The 18,692-nt window shown below is 37.5% G+C and overlaps 1 long non-coding RNA gene across 1 annotated transcript; it reads left to right on the top strand.

Moving 5' to 3' along the window:
- The first annotated feature begins 1,197 nt into the window (after positions 1-1,197).
- LOC106628412 (uncharacterized) lies at positions 1,198-16,075 on the top strand. The gene is made up of 4 exons (XR_001331801.2): positions 1,198-1,336; positions 2,763-2,846; positions 3,874-3,952; positions 15,439-16,075. It is a non-coding gene; the product is annotated as an uncharacterized LOC106628412 (long non-coding RNA).
- Positions 16,076-18,692: the final 2,617 nt, after the last annotated feature.

Genomic DNA, 18,692 nt, shown 5'->3' on the forward strand with positions numbered 1-18,692 from the left:
GGTGAACCAAATATCAATAGTCCAGTACATGGGTCAGGGGGCAGTAGGAACAGGAGGTAGATGTAGCCTGGGAACTGATTTTGGTACCTGATTCAGAAAAAAACAATTTTCAGTTTGGTCCTTGTAACAAACTGATGGAAGAATTAAAAGAAAATGTAAGTGTTGGGCGGGGGAAAATTACTTGGAAGCATCTCTGCCTACCTATTTTGCCAGGAGAATACCATTGGTTTTGGTTTCCATTTCATGCAAAAATTGATAGGATATAATTTGCAATGATGGGCATTATGCTGAGTATATAATTTGGGGATAGGTTAGAATTTGCCTCTTTTAAGGCTGTCTGCAGTTATTGTTTGATAAATTGGATAATTAAGCAATAATTATCACTGTCACATAAATGGAAGGCTAGATTTCCCTCACTTCAAGAAGCTGAAAATCTGAGAGAGTGTTAGCCAGATAGAGAGTGGTCAAAAGTCATCTGTACTATGCCTTCAACTTGAAAACAAAAGAAATATATTCTTGAGTTTAAGAAATAACTAAGTAACTTAGTGCTTACACAGAACTCTTTTGCTTTCAGGTGAGATGCTCTGAATAACAGAGATAATGAACCTTAAGCCTTCAACCTTCCCATTTGTTTTTATGGAGATAAATTCAGACTGAGGTAAGTATGATACAGAATCTATGAACAATCATGAATCAACACCCTACACAGCATTCCAAGTTCATATTTTCTGGGAAAAAAAATCTTAAGTGTATACTATAATAAATTAGCAATGCTACTGTAATTTACTATATTGATAAATTTTACTAAAATTCTTCTAGTAGTGAAGCTATTCTAAAATTAGGCTTTGTCTTGTAGTTCATGGAGCTTTATATACTGAAGAATGAATCAAAAAATACTGCTTTGTGTTTATTTGAAAGCAGAACTTTTGAAGAGCATCATACTAATTCTGCAAAGCTTAGCAAATATTTCTGAGATTTCCAGGAACTATCTTCCTGCGTAAAAAAGGTGGTAAAGGAACATTTTCTACTGGTACTAAGGTTACTGGGGAAAGTTCATGGACTCGGGGAGGTTTTCGGGGTGATTAACCTCAGGTGCCAAGGCTGATCCATAGTATTTTTTTCTCTGAGAAATAATTCATTCTGATCTGATAAAAGAGGTACAGCAGATCATGTTCTTACAACTGTCTGTACCAACACTTGTGGATGCAATATTGTATATTCCGATATAGAACAAGGCTCTGTATTAAACAAAGGGATCGGTGGAAAGGCCTAGATTTAAAAAGGGTCTTCAATACTTCTTTCTGGGCTCCTCATGCAGAAAATCATTGGCTGCCAGGTAAACTAGATCTGGACAGATAATCTTCATTGCTTCATGAATTGTTGTCTCTAAAGCTTTTATTGTTCTGTGTAGATGATTAACGCATTTACAGATGACTCTGCACTTACTAGTCCTGATGTTCTCCCAGGGACAGCATGAATACAAGCTCTTCCATGAAGTTGAATAGATCTTCTCAAAGACCCACTGGCTCAACCTCCTCCTAGGTAGAGGGAAAATAAATGTCTTATTGTCAAAATATTGTGTCATTTCAAGGTTTTAAGACTTAACTAGGACTATTGAAAAAGACACATTGGATTAGAGGAGCAATAAACACAGAAACTGTAACAGAGACCCTCTGGGACACGCTAGTCTGTGAGAATTTTGTGAAGAGGAAAGATAAAAGAAAGGTTAGATAGGTCTTCAGTGTGCTGAATGTCTCTCACTTTTTTCTATAGAATAATATAACTGAACTGTGCTAAACTCAATTTAAAATTTTACTTTGTTTGACCTTTTCCAGCTTAATGACACAGTTGCAGTGGTAGGACACAGGAGACATGCCAGTGACAGTGACTAAATTAAAAAAAAAAACATTAAGAGAAACCGAGTATATTTTTGCCTAGCAGAGAACAAAAACATTGTTTTCCTGAAAGCCACATGAATTAGTTTTCCAGGTGTTGAAAAAGGGCATTGGACATCAATAGAAAAGAACTGGAGAAGAGGAGAGAGCTGGGTTTTAGAAGTTGTCCTTTGGACAGTGATCATACTTATTATAATATCTCCATATAAATTTTATATGAAAATAAACACTGAATTTGCAAAATAGTCCCAGACTTAAATAGCATTAAGGTCACACTCCAAGTGGATATTTTAAAATGTGCTTCACTTTACTGACTTTAATTACTGTCCCTCTCTACCTATTTTCAGATGTTACCTCAAATCTGATATGGATAAATGAAAACTTAATCTTTTCCCTGTTAATCCCTTTTGCCTTCTTATTAATCACTGTGAATAATGCTAATCTGTTTACTCAGCCCCAGAACCCAGGCACAACCTTTGGGTTGGGCTTGAGTCCAGACCTTCACATCCAGGCTCTGCGTGTGTCTTTGCCATCTGAGACCTCTGTTCTGGGCTGGAATAAATCTGCCTCTTTTAGAGAATATACCCTAACTATATATATACAGCGGAAGCAAGCAGTTTAGATCAGATAAATTTTTAGCAGGCCACAGTTGGATAAAGTGAATTCCTAGATGAAATTATGTGGGTCTGGATCAAGGATTTAGCAACATGTAAGAACAGAAAAGGTGGAATATGAAAGATGATCTGGAGAAGGAACTTCAAGGCATAGCATCATTTTGAGACATCTAGGCAAAAGTGTTGTTTTTATTCTCTCTAGAGTTAATAAGATCTGCTTCTTTCTATTTTATTTTATTTTTAATTTCTGAAGAAAGGTGGATCCCTGACATTTGTTCTCTTTAAAACAAGAATTAAGATACATGTGTTGGAAGAATTTACTGAAGTCACCCAAAGTGTAAGTATTCAAAAACCAATGGGCTTTGAAGATGGCATTGAAAAGCACAGTTTTTACACCAGACAAGGAATAGGTGCAATAAATTAAACCTGAGCCAAAGGATTCTGTTAACTTTTGCTGGTGGAGGCAGTGGGCTGATTGTGACAGCTGATATTCTCTTCAGCCCCCGAAGACTTGAAGCTGTAAGAGTAGGTGACCACCTGAGAAGATTATGCTGTCTTCATGGCCCAGAATGCAGGCTGATTTTCCTATGATTTGGGGAATTGCTTCTGAATCAATTCTGATAAGCACCTGGGCAATCCCTTCCTTTTCTTGACACTTGAAGTGAATGACCTGTCAAGGCAAATACTTAATTTTCTAGAATTATTTTCTAAATTTTTTTCTAAAATATGAAGTCATTTGGTATATAAACTGTATGGATTTTTTCTTGTTTCATGTCTATGGCAAATCTAAATCTGTGTTTGATCAATGGAGAAGGAGAGAGGCCTCTAATTTTCTCCTGTTTTGTAATTAAAATGTTCTCTTACATTCCTGTGTGAAAAAAACAGAGCTTTAAATAATAAGTTTTTCTTTTTTTTTGTTTGTTTCTTTGGGTTGGTTGGGGTTTTTTTGTTTGTTTTGGTTTTTTGGTTGGGTTTTTTTTGTTGGGTTTGGTTTTTAGGTGTTTTTTTTGTTTGTTTTTTGGGGTTTTTGATAAATTATAAAAATGGAAGTTTATTTTTAAGCAGGAAGTAATTTTTTTTTTGTTCGCTTATATGGACTCCAATTGCAACTGAAACAGATTTTTATTTATTTGAAGAGGGCTATGAATGTTCATAAAATAGATATTTAGATTACCTGAATGAGTACCATTTTTTAAGGCAGACAAGGCACATAAATTTATTCCATATTTCCAGACTTTTCTACTTTTCTGGCAATTTAAAGCACATAATTCTCACCTGCATTTTTCTAGCCTTCGTTACACATCAAAAGCCTAACAAACACTAAATGAAATCTATTTTTTTTTATTTTTGAATGACTATTCAAGCAAGCTTTGTTGTCCAGATATCCAAAATCTCTGTATGGTATTCACTGCTGAGGATAACCCGATCTCAGGAAGACTGAAGGTAAAAGATTTCATGGGCATTATTTAAGTAGAATTACCACCTAAGTGAAATGGGAAAACATCACATGACAACCAAAAAAACCTGTCTCGTTAAAAGATGTCTTAAGTCCAAATGAAATAAGAATATCATGGAGTCTAGTTTAAAATTGATGTGAAAAATTGGAAGAAATTTGCAAGAAACTTTTCCATTTTGTTTTAAGAAAATGAATGGCTATGTTCCCATTCCTGTGGAAAATTTTGGAGGTACCTCACATAATTTATAATTGATTTTCCACTAAACTGTTGAAGAATCATTTTTGCTTCTGTTGCTAAAGTGCAGCACCAGCAAAAAAACCTGCAGAACATCTTGGCAAATTCTTCAGTAATTACTTCTACCTCAAAAACCTGAAAGTATGATTTTTTTTGGTTTGTTTTTAGGGCTTTTTGGTTTTTTTTTTGTATTAGAAAAAGAAAATACTGTAAACATGTTGAATACATTATTTCCATAACGTATTCCTATTCAGTAGGCTCATAGTACTGTAGTTCATTTCAGCTGAACATTTCAAATGACACTTTAAGGTAAATCTTATAGATTTTAGATTTGAAATTTCGTAATTCCTTTTTAGAGTGCTTGGATCTAATCTCTGACTTAAAAGCCATACTTGAGCAAGTGTCAGACTTGTGCTTGGTTTACTCTTTCCTAGATTTCTGAGAGTCTGGATATTAGGAGTTTTAAATAATCACCTCATGAGTTTTATTACTCTATAATAAGTCTCTCAGCTTTGACTTGCTCCTGAGTTTTCTCTAGCAATAAAAATGCTTTATTATCTGGAGAGCAACTTAAAGAACTCAGGAATTTAATTTAGTGTGTGAGAACTTCGCCCAGAACTTGAATGCAATACAAAGAGCCATTAGAATCAACCTTAATTGAGCAGTTCACTAGAAATCAAGGAGAAATTTATCCCTTCACCTGAAGTACAGTTTTATCTGCACTGTTTTGGTGTCTCCTGATTGATACAGACAGAGCTGAGATGTACATTTTTCATGTTCATTATTGTAGTCATGCTGTGGAGGATGAAGTCTTCAGCTAAAGGTGAAGGTTCTTTGGAATTAAATACACATTTTACTGCTGATGTCAGGGATACTAGCATTTTTCCCTTAGTTTCCATAAAAATCAACCTGGAATCATTCCCCATTGTCATGGTTTAGCCCCAGCCAGCAGCCAAGCCCCACACATCCCCATGCTCACTCCCCCACCAGTGGGATCAGGGAGAGAATTGGAAGGGTGAAAGCTGGAAAACTCATGGGTGGAGATATAGACAGTTTATCATGGAAAGCAAAAGCTGTGCACACAAACAAAGTAAAGAATCAAGTCATCTCTTCCCATGAGCAGGCAGGAGTTGAGCCTTCTCCAGGAGAACAGGGGCCTATCACATCCAAGGATGACTTGGGAAGACAAATGCCATCACTCCAAATATCCCCCGCCCTTCCTCCCTGCACTCTGTACACTGAGCACGATGTCATACGGTCTGGAACATTCCTTTGGTCAGTTTGGGTCACCTGTCCTGGCTGTGTCTCCTCCCAGCCTCCCGTGCACCCCCAGGTTCCTCACCAGCCTCATGAAAAGCAGCAAAAGCCTTGGCTCTGTGTAAGCCCTGCTCAGCAATAGCAAAAATATCTCTACACCATCAACCCTGTGTTCAGCACAAATCCAAAATACCAACCACTGTGAAGAAAAATAACTATACCCCAGTCAAAACCAGCACACCAATGCACTACACTGATTTTTCAGTCCTATCTCTGAAGCATCTTTTGCAAAATTACTTACACAGTTGATCGCAGGGAAGCTAAATGAAAGGGTTTCACTCGTTCTCTCAAGCAACTTTTTATTTCCTAGACCTCTTGAGAATATATTTTATTTTAGCTGTGCTATTAGTTCTGGTCATATCACTGATAGGAGAAAGTGTGTGTAAGATTAGTTTCACTGCCAGTGCTCATATCTATATATTTCACTTGACAGTGGTGAAATTTACAGACTCTTCGAAAAATATTTCCGCCAGTATTTTCTGTTGCTACAGAACCATCATATAGCTGGAAAAGTACTGCTTAGGAGACAGGTGCACACCTTTGTTTCCCATTTCCTAACATCTAATGTTAGATCATGCATATTAAATTTCTAAAATTTAGTTTTAATCAAGCTTATTTTCAAAGTTCCCATTTTTACCTGTTTCTGGATACACAGCCAAAACTGGATATTATTAAGTTTTTTGACTTGAAAACCTTCAAATAAATGCTAGAATATTAACTGAAAACTCTGAACTGAAATGCCATTTACCTGACGATGTTGTTACCACATGAGGTTCAAGCCAGTCTTGACTACTTTCTACATCTGTTTTATGCCTTCAAATTAGAGCCTGTTCTGCACTTCAAGGAGGGTATTTCTAGTTTAGATATATTTCATAATTAATAAATTGATTCCTGTCTTTGAATTGATTGTGCAGTGACTGATACTGGAAATTAAAATTAAACAAAAAATCCTAATTTATCGATGACATAGAATTTAGGGTTTTTTTCCCTTGCAATGTATATCTGGGGTTTTGGGGTTTTTTTCTTTTCTGTGATGATTGATCATTTCTAAAGCTCTAAACACATATATATATAATGCAGATCAAATGAGCTTCACCTTATTTAAGGTAATACCTATCTTTATCTAGCTAGGGGGAAAGTATGAAATCTGACTTCAGGTTAGCAATCTATTATTGTATTGTTTCAGGTTTCAAAATAATTGTCATTCACTCTCTGTAATCAGAATTAATGACTCAAGGCTTCTTTCCTCAGATATTTTTGCTATGGTGGACTTTGTCTGTGAATGATCTCATGCTGGTATTTATAAGTGTGATGTGACTTTATTTCTTGAAATGACATTAGAAGTTTTTTTGATTTAGGATGCTAATTCTAATTATTTAATTTTTTTTAGTTGACAGGCTTGATGGATACCATAAAAAGGAGTCCTTTTTATTTATTAATTGTTTAATTTGGTAATAATAAAATGCTACTTCATAATTAAATTGTTCTGTAAGCTCACAAAGACAAAACTGTCTAGGAAATTAATGGAAAAAGAACTCTCATCCCTTTCTCCTCTATTTAAAAAAAGAAATTTTATCAATTTTCAAGCTAACATATGCCAAGAGAAAATTACTGTGTAACTTCTTACTCTCAAAACTGCTCTTCAGTCAGATAGAAAATAATGGCCAAAGATTTACTCCATAGATCATGAAGAGTACTTCAATGCATGGAAAAATAAGAGGACACATCTACTTTTTTATTAGCTGAGTATTAACCTTATTTTCACAATTTTATGAGTTCCTTTTAATTACTGTGAATTTAGATTTGTTCAAGTGAAATGATTGAGTTCCTCTGTGTAATTTGTTCAGGTTTTGTTTTTTGGTTTTTTTTTTTTGTTTTTTGGTTTTTTTTAAGAGATGCTTTAGAACAGGAATTATATGCTGGAAGACACTTTTGGTTCAGATAAGTGCACAGGTTTGGAGTAGGAGAATGCAAATACATATAGGACTTAAGAGTGTATGATGAGATCCTCAGCTATTTTAAATATGTCTTTGAACAGATTCAAATGGATGAAAATAGTCCTGGATGTAAATGTGTTGATAAAAACTAATCTACCTTTTTTTTTTTTTTAAATTAAGTCATTTGATAAATGCAAAAGAAACTGTAAATACTCCAGACTAAGTTATCTTCCCTTCTTATGTCTCATATTTTCGTCTGCTGTGATGTCTCTGAGGCATACAAATTCTTTCTGATTCAATTTTTTTTTCTTTCTTTCTTTCTTTTCATTCTGATTTCACCTTGCCTTTCACCTCTATTACTCTTTTCCATCACAGAGTCTGCAAACACAATCTCTTGTTTTGGAGCCAGTGATTCTCTTTGACCCAAATTTTTACCCAAGGTGTTACAAACAGTAAGATGCAATAAATATCAAATAATACAATATTCAATTCCGCACTGTGATTTGAAAAGTGAAAGAAAATTATTAGTGTTTTGTACAGCATGAAAGAAATTGTCACTTAGTCACATGCTGCAGAAATTTATACAGATAGCTGAAGCTCTTTTCACATGTTAGCAGTTCTGTATGCAAGAAAATTCTGACATTTTCCATTATTAAGTGATTTTTTTTAAAGTGCTTTTAGCTTTGCTAGAATTAACCTACTGGAGTTGAAATTTCCTTGTCTGACCGGAGCTGGTTTTATTCGTTTTAAGTTTCAGTTTGGCGGAAGATAAGTTTTACACATCATCTTACACTTGTTGCCATGACAATAATGATCATGAGTATAGTCTTTGGAGCAGGGACTTGCTATGTGAGAGAAGGATGTTTTGAGTTTTAGGAATGGACCATTTACTTGCCCTTGAAAATTTGTTCAGTTTTGGCTAACTCATAATTATTTGAATAGTCTTAACTTATACATCCTCAGTAGAGTTTTGTTAACAAATTTTCACACACATTTTATGACTGTTCCCTACATCTAAGGCACACTTAGTTTTCTCAGACAGCAGATGGGCAATTTATACTGCTTGAAACATCTTCAGTCTCACTGAGGAAATACCTGTTTTCATTGTTTTCAGCACACTGCATGAAGAACATCCACACCATGCAAAATTTTACTGTTTTCCAGGCTGGCTTGTAATGACTGGTGTCACAGATGGGTGACACAATGGTTGGATCTTACAATTAAGGGATGAATATTATGTGTATGTTAAGAGAAGTTCCATTGATGTATAGTTATGTTATTGTGATTTGTTGTTTAGGCATCCCCTGTTCTCTCCATAGTCCCCTTTCCCCTGTATGGTTGCCAAGGGATGGCCTTGGTGGTCGGGACTTGTGGCTGGAGGGCGCGAACCTGTGCCCTTTCTTACATGGGGCAGTTGGGAATGGGGAAGGCTTGTTGCTAGGGGGCGTGGCATGGCAACACCTGACCTCCAATCAAGTTGCAGGAAAGCAGCTTTCACCAATGGATGGTGAAGAAGAGTTGATTGACAGACTTTGGGAGGGGCAAAGGTTGCCTGAGGCAACCCCCAGAGCTATAAAAGGCGGAGCAGCCATTTTGTGAGTGAGCATGTGGGGGTATAATTCAATGTTCCCACTCTGTAATTTTGCCTTATTCAGTCCTTGGTTGTATTTTGTTAAGGTTTACTAAACCTTTGAAATTTTTTAAGTGAGCAGTTGTTTCTCACACTGGCTGTGTCTGCATTGCGCAGAGCAAGCACTATTATTCTTGCCTCTACGTAGTGCTGACCTGCACGGCTTCTGATCCTGGTGTAACTAGATAGTTTAGGTATCTGCATTTTCCTCCCTCACCTGCTGTAATTACATCCACTGCCTATCTGTACTTACCATAATCTTGCTCCCAAAATGTCATGGAGAAGGTAGAGTGGAGGAAGGGTATTCAAGAAAGAGAGTAGAGGCTAAGGCTGATCCCCCCTAGTGAGTGTAGCTTCAAGCAATTTGCTTTGGCAAATCAGACTTTTTACCAAGGTCTTAGAGATGGTACAAGGGGCATTGGTTTTAAAGTGATAGATTTAACCTGGACATAAGGAATTTTTTACAACTACAATTGCAATTTTACAGTTGCAATGAGACACTGGAACAGGTTGCCCAGAGGAGTTTGTAGGTGGCCCATCAATGGAAATGTTGAAGGTCAGGTTGAATGAGGCTTTGAGAAAATTGATAGTGAAAGATGTCCTCAGGGGGAATGAACTAGATGATTTTTAAAGGTCATTTCCAACTCTTACTTTCTCAGTTTTTTCTCCTGCCATTTATTGCATTAACTCAAGTTGTAAATTACTGTGTTGTGATTCTAAAAGTTGTGATTCAGATGAGGGCCAATAAACTCCTTCAGGTCAGACTTCTATGATACAAGATAAATTTCAGGCAATTACACTAAAATTACAGCAAGGGTGTTATAATTGAAAAGTCAAATACTTAAAAACTGTGCCAAAACTGGAGATATTTGTTCTTTTTCAAGTAGAGCTATATGACTATATTACAATGGTACTTTTAACTGTGTTTTTGAATGCTAAACACTTTTCTTTGCTCCACTGATGAGGAAAAGTTGTTAATGAATGGTAGATTAAATGCTGGATATTTTGGCTGTGGGACAAGATGGATTAAAAATGCCAGAAAGCAACAAGTGAGAAAACAAGAGAGGAGGGGAGGGGCATCTCTTTCTCTTCATTTCACTGGCAGACAGCAAGGGTTAAAGAGGTGTGAAGGAAGGGAAGCTGGATAAAGCTAGTGTTGGTTTTTCGTGACTTTGTCTAAGACAACTGCGCTGACCCATCTGATTATTCCATGTGGGTCAGAAAGGTAACAAACCTCAAACAGGAAGCCTTTTACCCCTACTGGAACAAGAGCTTCTCTCCTTCTGTTCCCATTTTTTAAAATTTTTTTTTCTTTTTTTCTACCTTAGTGAAATGATTAATACATTCTGTGTTTATGCTTTTGGCTGAAGCACCTATTCCTAGAGCAGCTACGCCCTTCCAGCCTAATGATGGGCCATTAACACCCCATGGCTTGCATACCCTGCCTTAAAGGTCCTCACAGCTGGACCTCCTCAGTCCCAGCAACTGCCTCCATCCTCCCACTCAGTGCATTCAGGAGCCAAGCTCTCCACATGCCTGTTCCCCTGCAAAGTCAGAAAGGGACCACTGTTCAACAACCCATGGACCAGGCATGTAGCTTTAAGCTACAGCCAAAAATCTGAGTGGGAGGAACACCTGCAGCTGAACAGAAATATGTCAGCAAAAGTGTTCAAACAACAAATTTTTATTCCCTGAGCGGGCAAACATAACCCATAAGTTGTAAGATGATGAAGAGGGAGAGAGGTTTGGGGGGGGTGTAAGTGAATAGGAAATAGAATAGGGATCAGGATAGCAAATTTGCCCACCTCTCTGATATTCCTTGGTAAGATAGCTTGGTCCACTAAGGACTAAAACCCTCAAAATGCCAGTGTAGCAATTCTTACACACCAGGATTGTTGAGAGGGCTAGAAAGGCCCCAGCAGATGCCCTGCTGTGCAAATCCTGCTGACATGCCTTACTTCCCTGGGCCTATTTGGAAGCATAAGGGCTGTTTCTGAGTACAGAGGATAAAGTGAGCCCCCACCTGGACTACTGTGAACCATTCAGGTCTTCCCAACAAAAGATGGACATGGAACTGTTGGAGCAATTCCAGAGGAGGGCCATGAAGTTGATAAGGGGACTGGACCATTTTTATTCCTAAGACAAGCTAAGAAAACTGGGTCTGCTCAGATTGGAGAAGATTGCATGGAGGCCTCACAGCAACATTCTGGTATCCTAAGTGGGACTCTCTGACTGGGAAGTCAGAGAGAGAGACTCTTTGTATTGGTAAGACAAAGAGTAATGGGTACAAACTGAAAGAGGGGAAATTTTACTTAGATATTTGGAAGAAATTCTTTTCTATGAGGATGGTTAGCCTCTGGAACAGGTTGCCTGGGGAGGAGATGGCTGCCCCAACCCTGGCAGTGTTCCAAGCCAGGTTGGATGACGCATTGACCGCCTGGTCTAGTGGGAGATATCCCTGCCCATGGCAGTGAGGTTTGGGACTGGAGGATCTTTAGGGGCCATTCCAACCCCTTAACGTTCTATGATCTGATCCCATTTCAGGATTCAGCTGATGTTTCTTCTCTGGTGTCTCCTGCAGCTGGCCAACACGTAGTGGCCAAGGGAGCAGGATTTTGGAGGAAGACCAAAAGTGTCATAGAGGCTACTGTTTACACAATTACTCCAGCCCTTCCTGTTCTCAAGGAATCACCAGTTCTCTCAGGCCCAGTAGCTGTTGTACAACCAGCCACAAGGATTCTACTGGGGAATCCTCCTGTGGGAGGAATGTTTGAACCTCTCCCAGTGCAGGCTGACAGATGTCATGTCTTTGGAGGCTTAGGGGACCTCCTGAATGTTCATCTGAGAAACTTCCTCTTGACACTAGGGAAAACAGTATGTTAAAATGTGATGGAGGAAGAAAGAGAATAATTAAAAGAGTGAATACAGGGACAAAAATATCAAGGTCAGGTGAAAAAAGATGGGATATTGAGGCAGCAGAAAGGTTGGATAGATGAAGTCCAATTGTACAGTCTTGAGAGTTAGTGTGCAATAGCCACATAAAGGCATGGACAAATTTTGTCATTTTATATTGTATGAGAATTGATCCAGGGTTTTAGATATCAACAGTACCAGGATATTGTGTTATTGTTTGTTTCTTTGGTACAGCCTGGAAGACTTCACAAAAATGCATTCACCTCATCAGCAGTTGTGCTGCACTGGTAGGTTGGCTTCACAATCTGAACTGATACCTGGTAAGCAAAGTTAAGTGGGGTATTTGCTTTAAATGCCAGAACAGAACTCTAATTTAGATTCATACATGTTACTCCTTTGTCTGTCTACAAGGCCTGTTGGTTGACCTATTTTACTACCAGTTTTTGTCTGCTTTTCCAGGTGGATGTTGCTTAGTATATTGAAACTTACTCTTACATTTTTTAAGAGGCAAGGATGGAAGGAAACAGAATATCTTATCGGATTGGTTAATGAAAAATATCTATGCTTATATTATGTCATTATTGGAGTTGGTACTTCATTCTTTGCCTCAGTTTATTGTTTCAAAATTCAAACTAGCTGTCTTTGACTACTATATAATACTAAGCTGTGAATTTCAGATATTTATTTTAATGAAGCTATTTTTCATCAGCACCTTTGTAAGGGTTATATGTCTATTTTGCTTATCTCTGTAACAATCAATGAGATTGTTTCTGGTCATTTTATTTTTCATTTGATTTTGTCTTCTAAGGCCAAGTCAGTAATTCTTTTATTTTCACTATTCAGGTGTCTGCAGTTCACATTTTCATCTGAGATAACCTTTAAAATAGTCAATATTTTTCCTTAGTAAATTTATTTTTTTTTATTCAGAATAATGAAGATTAACTACCAGATTCTCTCAATGACAATGCTGTCAGTTTTCTAATCTTTAATTTTTCTATTTAACTACCCTTTAATGTTTGCCAGCAAATTATACTAATGGTTTAGAGGTTTCTTCAGCTAGTTAATGTAAGACTCTTGAACCTAAGATATCTGAGTTTGTAAATGTTTAGTTGTCACAAAGACTGTCACGTCCTCCTTTGTGTTATGTATGGCTAATTATTTGATCTATCAGTAATGCATTCAGAAGTAGCTACAGAGCTCGTTTCCTTCCAACTTCCACTGAAATATCTACTGGATGTTTCTGCTTTTCGTTGATCCTACTTCACTATCCCACTGTCTGAACCTAGCTGTTCACTTAAAATTAATTCACTGAGTTTATTCTTTCTGGAATAATTTTAATTGCGTTATTATTTAAAATTTGTTGATTCAGTAAAATTCATTCGAGTTACTAATCTCATTACCCATTTACTTCTATTTGTTTTTTTTATAGTAATTTCATTGGTTTTTTTAATTCCCTCTCCATGTATACATACACATACATACATGTACTATATGCTTGTTTATGTATATAGGTGTAAATACAAAATTTATGTGATTGCTTTCACCAAGAAGAACTTCTTCACTCAAGTGTATTTTTTTGATCCTGAGGGATCTTGGCTTCTTGGGCATCCAGCAAGGTACTCCTGAAAAATTTCCGGTTGTTTTAACACTTCTTCATTTAAATGGATTTTCCCAACTCTAAATTCAACTCTTCCTCTCAGTTTCAAAAACCTGCAGGTTTGAAAAGATCCAGCAGGAGATATTTCAGGTTGGTGACATATCCTGTTTGCATTAAATAAATCAAACCTCATTTCACTGGGCAATTTTTCAATTTTACAATTTTTGTAAAAGCCATTAACTGTTCCTTATTTATCATAATGAGGTCCATTATGGTGAGTAATTGATAATGGACATTACTGAGTTACTTGATATCCCATGCAGGATTTCTGTGCTAAGAAAAAAAAAATCCATTACTTCTAGAAATTTCTGAAGTCTACACTGGCTGTGTAGACTGAGAAAATGATCTCCAGGATGAAAGTCACTTTAGGTAACAGAATTTTCTTTTCTGCTTTTAACAACCAGATTTTTTGAGGGGAAGCTCCTCGACTTTTGTGAAATGTGGTGGTCCATTTAAGAGACCTTCTAGTTTGATTTTGTTTGTTTAGCTAATTAGTATTTTAACCACAAATGCTGTGGAGCCCGCTCAGTCATCTATGACTTTCTAATCATATAGCAGGATATTGGATGCAAAATATCACTACCACCTTATCTGATTTTCCACTGTAGCTTTTATGGAACACATTAGACTTGAAATACAATCCTCCAAAACCCATTGGACTTACCCCATCAGTTTTCTCTATTATTAATCACATAATTTCTTTTCTCTTACGTGACCATTTCCAACTACCCTTATTGACTCTCCAGGCTCCACACGATAATACTCATATTACCTCTCAGCATACTTACTTGCTTTTAGTTTTGTCATAAAAAATGATGTTTTTATTTGGCCTATGTGCTTGGATATGTATGTCTCGTTCTGTCATCATGATTCTCTCCTTTCATGTAGTTTGAGTAGATTAAGTCTTCCTGACTACTTCATCTGTCAACCAGAGCACTGGTACATATTTTGTTGAAATTAAAGCCATAATACCATGCAATCTTTTATTTATATAGAGGTTACCCTGCTGTTTTATTGAACCAAAATCTTCTCTTACTCCACCTACCACCCCTACTATTGAACTCCATTATCTTCTGCCTGTTTTTTAATTTTACTTGAAACAAATGAGTTTAAGGTTTTTAAAGCATCAGCTGGGGTAGCTTTTTTTTCTCCTTTTCTCAGCTGCCTGGCTGATTAATGTTTTTAGTGGCTGAAAATCACCTGAAATAAATAAATAATCCTGTCTTCAAAGCTTTTTAATTGCCTTTAGTGCTTCCTGTCAGATGGGAGAAATTGTACTGTTGTTTGTTGTGTATTGTGGAATACATCTTAGGCACATGCCCAAGATCTTTCTGGGGCACTTTTGTGTACTCTGGTTTGAGCCAAACATCAGCTCTCTTAATTTCCCTCTGCTAAATGAATAGATTTGTTCTCACAGGCAGTTCTTTTCTGATGCCTCACACACAATCAGGTAGTTATTTGTACCTGGGAAACTGGGAGATCTGCTGTCATACTGACTGAGCTGATCCACTGGGGAATCCCACATATGCACAGTATATGAACTTCAGTATCACAGATTTCTTCCCAATTTTGGCTACCAGAGTGAACCTCATATAGAGGTGAAATCATTTCTATTCACAAGGAAGGATACAGATAATACTAGATTTGGTGTTGGACAAAGTAAATGATGACTATTCATCTTTGTTGCTATAGTAAAACCACATGTATACAGCAAAACTTATAAACATTGCTCTGCAAATTCTGATGGAACCTCTGCTGCTAACTCCTCTATTTATATTTTACAGTGTCTGTATTAGCTAGCTGTTATTGTTCAAGTCAATCCCATCCTGTGTCAAGAATTGTCAGCAAAGTTCAAACTCCAGAGGAAGAGCACACACCTCAGGCAGTATGCGAGAAAAGCAACGCTGCGTTCCTGTAATTGTTCGTGAAACTTCCAAACAGGAGGGTTTGACTGGGCCATATATCCAGCTCTTTCCTCTCACAATGATCTACTGCTCGAACTCCCCCTTTGGTCTCTCCCTGTTTGTCGCCCTGGCTGCTCTATGGCTTGGTTCTACTTGTTGTGGAAGCATTTTGAAATCATTACGCCTTTGTTTTCTGAGAAGCAAGATTTATAGGGAAGGTAATATCCTTTATTAGACTGTTTGGTTCATTTGGAAAAAATGGGCATTCTTGTGGGGTCAGAGTCCCTTCATTACACTTGTTTTCTGCCTGCTTGGTTTTTCCATGTCTGAAAGCACTGCTTAGAGAAAGCAGACCTGCTCATTTTGTTCTTTTTGGTTGCTACATTTTCTTCCAGAGTAATAGAGAGAACACATGTACTTGTGTTATTTTGTGGAGAATTGTGTTCTTTTGCGGAGACTTGTGTGCTTGTTTTTCCAAAATCCAAAATAAAAATAATAAAACCAATTTTAGGCCAAACATCTGTATTTTGGCCCTGGTGTATGGAAACCTCACTGCCTCCAGGTTTTTTGGAAAAAGTCCTGGACTGATATGATCAACTTCTCTTTCTCTTAGAGGAAAAATAAAAATCTGCTTTACCAGTTATATAAGAGGCAGAGAAAAACCCTATGGAGAATAGCAAGATATATGTATTGATTTAAAAATGACAAATAGAAACATTCCAAATATTTGCAAATTATTTCTTCTGCTGCTTACACCCCAACTAATGGAAAAACAATCTGTATTGAGTCAGAGACTGTAGGTTTTGAATGTTTTTAAGGTCTAATGCAGTCCTGAATTCCAGACCCATGCAACTTCTCAGCTATCTAGCAGAGTTTACATAAGTTTTAACTGATTTGAATGCCAATATATTTTTGCTTGACAGCATAGCCTCTACATAGTGGGCAAAGAGTTCTTACACTCTTCTAGTAATTCCATTCTATGCTTTTCTCACTCTGCTTCTCCCTGAAATGACCGTGACCTTCGGCCAGATTTTCTTGAAGGTTATGCTAATCTTTGTTGGCAAGAGAAACAGTAGCTGGAGCAAAAAAAGTGAAAGAGAATGCCACATGAGAATGAACAGCATGCAGAGAGTGAGAAGTTTCTGCAATAACTGGAACTGGAGCAGCCTTGTCAGCATGCAGTCCCTGGAGCAGTAAGAGGGGATGTACACACTGGAATGTTCAAGAATGAAATCTTAATTAATATTCAGGTACTCAGAAAGGCATTTGGGATAAATCTTTTGCTAAGGCAAGTGGGTGCCCCTCAGGTACTTTCCATGAAGTTTTGTGTAGCTCACACAGCCCCTCATTTGGCCCCAAAACTAATTTCTTTCATGTTTAGTGAATTGCAATTTGTGCAAATGAATTAGTTTTTCTCCCCGAGAGTTTGGTGTACAGCCTTTCACACATAAAGGGCAGTTGTGTTTTTGTGCAAGGTCAAACGAACTTCCCACAATATTTTCTGACGTGATATCAAATAAGGACATCTTAAAACATGGTCAAAATTAAACTGCCTCATGTTAGATTTGTGCAGATCGGTATATTTAACAACATGGAAATATTCTTGTGGAGTGGAGGGAAAGGGTTAATGCCAGTCTTTTTAAGGAGCTGGAATTGCTGTTGCTTCCTAGAAGATCCCAAGCGTTGCAGTTTAAGCCACTTCAGGCTCTTGAACATTGCAACATCTGTAGCATGGTTCAGGGCCAAAATGCAAACAGTTATGTCACATCTACTTTACAAGACGGAACGTGGTTTAACCAAGTTGAGGGGCAAGCATGCTGCAAGGAGGCCCCACAATATGTTTGTTTTTGTAGAACAGATGAACCCTAAATTAGTACCAGATGTCAGTACTAGGTCTGCTGTGTGGGGAACACAGCAGGGAACAAGCAATTATGGTGGAGCCACTGTGAGGCCATATTTAAGGTTGCATTCTGTTTTACGTTGACAGGGAGAACTCAGTCTTTTTATATTGTACTAAAACACCCTCTTGCTCCATTCAGCATTGGCCCATGTGTATATCTACTGGGGGATGATAAAGAGCCTCAAACCAGGTTACTATCTGCCTTTGGATTGCCTAAACAGCATATGCATGTCCTATTTCTGTTTGTGCTCTGCTCTGAGATTGTGAAGAGTGGTGCAAGCTTCCTCTTTCTTGGTTTGCTTCAACTGCCTTTGGCTTCGGATGTAGCTCTGCTCTCATCACAGGCTGCAATGTTTTTGGCCTTGTGATCATTTTTCTGTCATTTTGCTTGTTAGTTTGTTCATTGGTTACTTAGCAATTTTCTTTGTTTTCCTAGACTTTTTTTGTTGCCAAGAACTTTCCTCTTGGCAAACATGGAAAAGAGGAGATTTTCAGTTTGAGTTAAGCCATGTGGCTTCCGATAGCCGTTTAGTTCCCTGCCTCAGAACAGTTTTGTCCCCTGTCCCACATGGCTTTTTTGTGACAAGGTCTTCTTGCTTGCATTTCCCATTACATGTGTTGAGGGCATGTGTCAGGAAGAATCTTTATTGTCAGTAAAATAATTGCTTCCAGAAAGAATTCTTTATTCTGGAGATTCCTCTAACTCCAGGTCTGTCACTTACTCAGATAAAAGAAAAGATCTTCAATATCATCTCTTGAACTTAATTGGGAATCTCTGAGGATTTCTTCAGACACCAGCAGGGCAATTCAGAGGACAAGGACTCCATGTTTGGAAGGCCTTTTTTTCTCATTAATGTCTGAGTAGTTTTCCTTTGGTGCAATAGAGTGCATAGGGAGTTCAAGGAAGAAAATTTAATCCAAAGTCTTCAAATAAATGTCTCATGTTTTTTCCTTGCTTTTTAACTTCCATTATTTAGTGATCCCACAGGCTCCAACTGTAGAAGTATACTGTAAAGGGCTGTGATTTAGAATTTGGCTACCAATCTCTTACAATGCACAGTGTCTAGCTGATAGCACACACCATGGCACAGTTTGCATGACAACCTGCATCCTCCAAAGTAGCACTCACTCATGGCTGAGGTTATAGTAAAGGCCAGGGGGTGTTTGTAAAAAAACAATATGGATAAAACAACTTGGTTTGGGGTAGCTGTAGTGCATGGCTATGAGGGCACAA

Source organism: Pseudopodoces humilis, chromosome 5, assembly GCF_049639895.1.
Source record: "Pseudopodoces humilis isolate 2021_Gansu_Grassland_sample_001 chromosome 5, ASM4963989v1, whole genome shotgun sequence".
NCBI lineage: Eukaryota > Metazoa > Chordata > Aves > Passeriformes > Paridae > Pseudopodoces > Pseudopodoces humilis.